Genomic DNA, 6,023 nt, shown 5'->3' on the forward strand with positions numbered 1-6,023 from the left:
AAAAATGTCCCTATAGAAAGGATTTTTATTGCCCTTGAGACTTTTTGCCATTTTACTCTAGTCTTTCCAATCTCCCATCTTGTAGCTTGCCTATATTATTTATAACTATTTTGGCTTTAATCTTTATTATCTGCCCTGTGAGAACTTAACGCTTTTTCATAAAAAGGTTTCAAATTTGATCTGATCTCTCTGTTCGTCCATAGAGCTGTAGCCTTCAACAGGCTCCCATGTTTACCTTATGGAATGTACTTGGTTGGTACCCCTCCATTTCCTGTTTAAATGATGGACAGCGATATATTTTTTAAAAATGATCGCAGTTCAATCTGAGCCATAACTATTGACCTGCCGATGCTGGAATGTATTGTTTTAACTCAGAAATGGATTGTTGGGACTTCTCCATGCATGTAATATGTTCTTCAAAGCTTCAAATGTGATGCCCTCTCTTCCCAATAGGGCAATAGGTTGGGGTCAAATTTCTTCCTGCAAAGTTTCTCTTGATCAAAACATTTTTGCCTTTTCTCCAACGTGAAATTGTGGCTGATGATGGAGAGAGTTCATGTGAAAATTCCACCTCTGCAGTGGAACCGATTAAGGACTCGAGAAGGTGAAATGAATGATCGGGCGGAAAACGCCTGCTCCCATCGGCTCTGCCAGAAACAAGTGCTTATCCGGCATTCCAACTTCTGGAAGGGGAGGAATCACACCATCCCTCATGCCCCTCCTCGGGAATGAGGAAAGGCATTAGCTCGAATCTTAATGAAGGAAAAAATATTTCAACGTAGGATTACATGCATATGATATACAGCACACAAACAGGCCATTCAGCCCGACCAGCCTGTGCTCCATTTGCGTGTCATCCCATCTCCCCTCATCTAAATCTACCATTATAACCCTCTATTCTCTCCTCCCTCATGTGCTTGTGTCCCTTCCCCTTAAATGCATCGCTTCTATTCACTTCAACCACTCTCTATGGTAGCAAGTTCCACACTCTTTGGGTGAGGAAGATTGTTTTGAATTCCCTATTGGATTTCTCGGTGGCTATCTTATATCGATGGCCGCCAGTTACTCTCTTCCCCACAAGAGGAAACATTCTTTCAGCTTACACCCTTACCTTTCATCATTTTAAATACCTCAACCTTATTTCTCTTTCTTTCCCCTTGTTTTGTAAATACATTTATCGACCATCCAACAGTTTGGCCAGTCCATTTTGTCGTTCTTTATTCATTCATGGGGTCTGAACTGATCGCACTCAGACACCAAAAATTGTGCTTGTGTAAAGTTCATTTCTTTCCACTTCTTTTTGCATCTCACTATGTAAGCAAATTAAGGTTTTGAGGGTTCAAAGAACGTTCATCTCTATCAAAGCAAATATCAGAGCTCAAACGAGGACTCGTCTCCCATGTCCCTGCGCTGCTTCGTGTTTACCCTTTGGCTTCACAAAGGTGGCAACCCTCTCTCTGAGAGCAGAGGTAACTCCAAGAAGGGGGGGTGGGGGTCGGTGGGGAAAGCATTAAGGTGATGGTGGGAAAATAATCAAAGAGAATCACTTGGAGTCTGTCAGGAGGGTTTGAATGGAAGTGTTTAACTGTGGGTGAGATGCGAGCAGCCAAGTGTAACTGGAGGAGGATGGGTTTTCTTGGAACAAGCATTGGCATGGAACCAGCCAGAAGCAAATTTCCTGCCCATGTTAGTGCCAAAGCATGCATCTGCCAGGTAATTTAACACCTTCTGGTGCATGAGCTGATGTGCGGCCAACCTGCAGTTCAAGCCAGGTGAGATTACACTCAGTCTGGGTCACTCCAACCTTAGTTCAATGAGATCACTCCTGAAACCTTGAGCTTGGTAAAGTTGCACCAAACAGCTTGAAGTACTCTTCGGCAGCCCTGTCCAATTCAGTTAGTTGGATTAGGATGCAAAGGATCACAGTAGGAGTGTCACACAGAGAGAAATCAGATCATATGGTAAACCTTGAGACAATTTCTTGACTTCTAAATTCCATGGTGTGTTGTAAGTTTGAAATGCAATCAAGGCTGTGTTCTTCCTTTTCATCTGACTTCTCAGGTGGATGTAAAAATTCCTGGCACTATTTTGAAGACCAATGCTGCTCTCCTTGGTGTCCTGGATTAATAGTTGTCCTTTAACCAACATCACTAAAACAAATGGTCATGAATGTGTTGCTATTTGTGGGGGCTTGCTGTGCACAAATTGGCTGCTGTCTTTCCATAATACAACAGTGATTTCAAAAAGGTATATTAATTGGTTGTAAAACGCTTTGAGACCATGAAAGATACTCTGCAAATGCAAATGATTCTTCTTCTGCAAGATGTATGTTTGTGTGCAGTTGGATGGCAATGGTTTGTTTACAACCTTCTTCTATTTCCCCTCAAGGTAATGCTTTCTTGCTGGGGTTGTGGTTCCCTAAGTGGCCATTATTCATATATGACTTTTGACAGTAAGGTTACTTGATCAATAGTGGACATGTCAACTGAACCTGATTATTTCCTCACGTGACATTCATACCTCCACACATCCAAACAAGTTGTTTTTTTGAAAATGATCAGGAGTAGGAACCTGAGCTGACATCCTCCTCCTCAATCTGGTGTGCTGAGCTCAGCTGGAATTACCTTTCTTCCCTCAGCAAAGCTCAGCCAATTCAACAAGGCCTGAGATCAACCCTTAGAACTTCCTAGACTGTGCGGCTTAGCCACCACAAAGCTTCAAGCAGCTGGCCCCCTGGCAAAGCACCACCAAGTGTATTCATTATAGTTGCAAATAACGTCTGTGATTATAAATTTGGCATGTGTCTTAATGGCCCTATCATCACCTTTCTACCTGCTTATATTTCTGGGAAATTCCGTTGGCCAATAGCAATCTTTCAAATGCTGCTGAGGCCTTCTCGCAATCCAATTGATCAAAAAGAATCAGGTGACCGCTGAAAAACAATTGCCATTTGCAAGCAATCTTATTAGCCAGTCGTAATCCTTTCAATTGTTACTGATGTCACTGAGCAGCTTCCTTAGCCAATAATAACCATTTAACTGTTATTTCTATTAACATTTTGCCTGTTTCTGACCCTCTATTAATTTCTCCCTCACTTACTCAATGACAACATGTCCTGCAAAGTGTTTTTGTGTCAATACTTCCTATACAGTTTTGTCATGTCAACTGTCACAATAGTTTCAGCATCTGGCCACTAGATGGCACCGTGGCGTCTTACAACTTTGTGTCCAAAGGTCATTTTGTGATTAAGTGCTGTGTAAGTGCAAGTGGATGTATTTGAAACAACACTTGGACACAACCAAGTCCAGAATCATTGTTTAGCATGTTCATGTCCTCATTATAATGGATTAACTAGGAGAATTGTATAACTGTTCTCATCCCTATACAACAACAGCCATTTACTTTTATATAGCACCCGTAACATTAAAAACAATGTCCACTGTTAGACATGATTCCATGATTGGGAAGCACTTGGTGACCAATCCTGAGTGTGCTAATAGCTACACTAATGGCCAATTTAAGATAATTAGTCACGCTCATAATGTGGCTCATTTACACTTGCTAGAAGTGACATACATTCATACAGAGGGACCCGTTCACTGCAAACAAAAGGAATATGTTCAAACCTTGGGTCTTTTTTGAATTACCCAGAAGCCTGGGGAGCTTATAGTTTCCCATTGTTTTCTCCATGGTAATTTCTCAGCCAATTAGAGTTGACTTACTGACCAATCATTACCCCTTTTCCACGTAGCATATATTGTTGTGATGGTTTGAAATTTGGCATTCTTGCATTTGTCCTGATAAGTGCAAGAGCAAAAGCTTCAACATGTCTCTCTTTTCAGTGATATTCATGCTCTGTACTACCAGATGGCCCAGAGATAGTGAAACAACCCAAGGCTTTAGAAGAATGAGGGGGGATCTCATAGAAACCTATAAAATTCTAACAGGACTAGACAGGGTAGATGCAGGAAGGATGTTCCCGATGGTGGGGGAGTCCAGAACCAGGGGTCATAGTCTGAGGATACAGGGTAGACCATTTAGGACTGAGGTGAGGAGAAATTTCTTCACCCAGAGAGTGGTGAGCTTGTGGAATTCGTTACCACAGAAAGTAGTTGAAGCCAAAACATTGTATGTTTTCAAGAAGGAGTTAGATATAGCTCTTGGGGTGAAAGGGATCAAAGGGTATGGGGAGAAAGCGGGAGCAGGCTATTGATTTGGATGATCAGCCATGATCATAATGAATGGCGGAGCAGGCTCGAAGGGCCGAATGGCCTCCTCCTGCTCCTAGTTTCTATGTTTCTATGTTTAATCAGAGAAAAAAACTGATACTGAGCCAAGGAGAGAGGTAGACACTAGAACAAGTGAGCAAAAACTGGGCCAAAGAGATAGGCTTTAAGAAAGACAAGAGCAACTTGCTGAGGCTGTTGGAAATCTGAAACAAAAACAGAAAAGGCTGGCAACGCTCAGCAGATCCGGCAGTATGGGTGCAGAGAGAAACGGAGCTAAGGTCTGAGTCTCCCCTTCGAAGGCCAGACCCCAAGCCTGACCCGTCAACTCCGTTTTCCTCCGCACAGTCTGACCCACTGACTCTCCGTCTAGCATTCAAGGAAGAAGTTAAAATAGGAGGTGGAAGTCGAGCTGCGTAGGAGAGGACCCCTCCAGATAGAGGGGCGAAGGAAATCGGGAGGGGCAAGAGGCTAGAGCTGGATGGGGTTGTAGGGCTGGAGGGATTGGGACGGGGGGGGGGTGGGGGGGTCGGAGCGAGGCCGTGGAGGGAGCGAGGCATAAAGATGAGAATTTGAAAATAGAGGCATTGGCACGTTGGTAAAGTGGCATTGGCGCAGGGTCCCTTTAGACCAGAGCGAGCCACCAGCTCCCGCAATATCCAGACCCTGCCTCTCGGCTTCCTCTAGACAGGCAGATTAACCTGTTAACACGTTTGGGGACGGAACCGGGAGGAACAGTGCCTGACTTGTCATTCTGAGCACAGCCATCGCTAAGCTTTACTTTGGCTGGTCTCTAAAGTGCGTTTATTTAAAAAAAAGACACAAACAAAAGAGGGGAAATTCAGTATTCAAACGGTGTCTAACTCTCTCGCAGTGGCTCTGCACGAGTTCACTGGCAAAACACAGTTTAGTTCAGAAATATGATGTTTTTTTCCCCCCCTCATTCCCCTCTTGAGAGTCTTTACTGTAAAATATGTTCAGTCACGACAGTTAAGATACCCACACGGGAGGCAAGGGAAACTGAGCGAGTGCACACATTTGATTTAAAGTTGGCCGACTTTATTTTTTGTGACTCACTCTGCCTTTTACGAACCGTCCCAGCGTCTAGTTTGGTTCAAACCGTCAGCAGAGGCAAATGGAGTTGGAAACAGGGCCTGAGAATTTACCTGTAATTGGCAGACCCAGAAGGTTAAGAATTTGCAAAGGGGGATTGAATTCAGACAGAGGGATGTTTACAGAGGGATGCAGTTCAGTGCATGATTGGAAAGCTACTGTAAAATTATGAGCAGATATCCCTGCTCATTTGAACATACATTGAAGTAAATCTAGACTAGGGGAGGCCGACTAATGTCCGTCGCTTTCCGGGGACTAGTTAAATAAATCGAAAAATCATAACTGCGTCCCACACACCAGAACAGACTTTTGAACAGTCTGACTCCTCAACCACAGACAAACAGTGCGTTGTTGTATCAAACAAAACAAATTATTGGTTAGAACATTAGATGCTAATGTCTGCCCCTCCAACCTTTGCATGTTGTCTACGTGTTTTCTCACGCATGTTTTTCTTCGATTCCCGTGTTTTTTTTTCGTCCCCTTTGAGGGACATCTGTTAGAGGCAAAAGGGCGATTCTGATTAAACAGAAGAGCTATGATCAGTGACGATTGTCTTGTGGTTAATATGGATGGATTTATCAATCGTGATTCGCAAAGCAGAGGAAGAAATTAGCCACAATTAATTAAACTCTCGAGCGTGTTGTCGTTGTCCTTCATTGGAAGGGAGAGTAAAGAGGACATTTC

At 43.4% G+C, this 6,023-nt stretch overlaps 1 long non-coding RNA gene across 1 annotated transcript in view; it reads right to left on the reverse strand.

The window, feature by feature from the left end:
• Positions 1–6,023, reverse strand: part of LOC121271222 — a 76,309-nt gene that overhangs the window by 17,999 nt on the left and 52,287 nt on the right. Inside the window, exon 3 of the long non-coding RNA XR_005941693.1 lies at positions 5,752–5,832. This is a non-coding gene — a long non-coding RNA (uncharacterized LOC121271222). The remainder of the gene's footprint in view (positions 1–5,751; positions 5,833–6,023) is intronic.

This window comes from Carcharodon carcharias, chromosome 30, assembly GCF_017639515.1.
Source record: "Carcharodon carcharias isolate sCarCar2 chromosome 30, sCarCar2.pri, whole genome shotgun sequence".
In the NCBI taxonomy this organism is placed as follows: Eukaryota; Metazoa; Chordata; class Chondrichthyes; order Lamniformes; family Lamnidae; genus Carcharodon; species Carcharodon carcharias.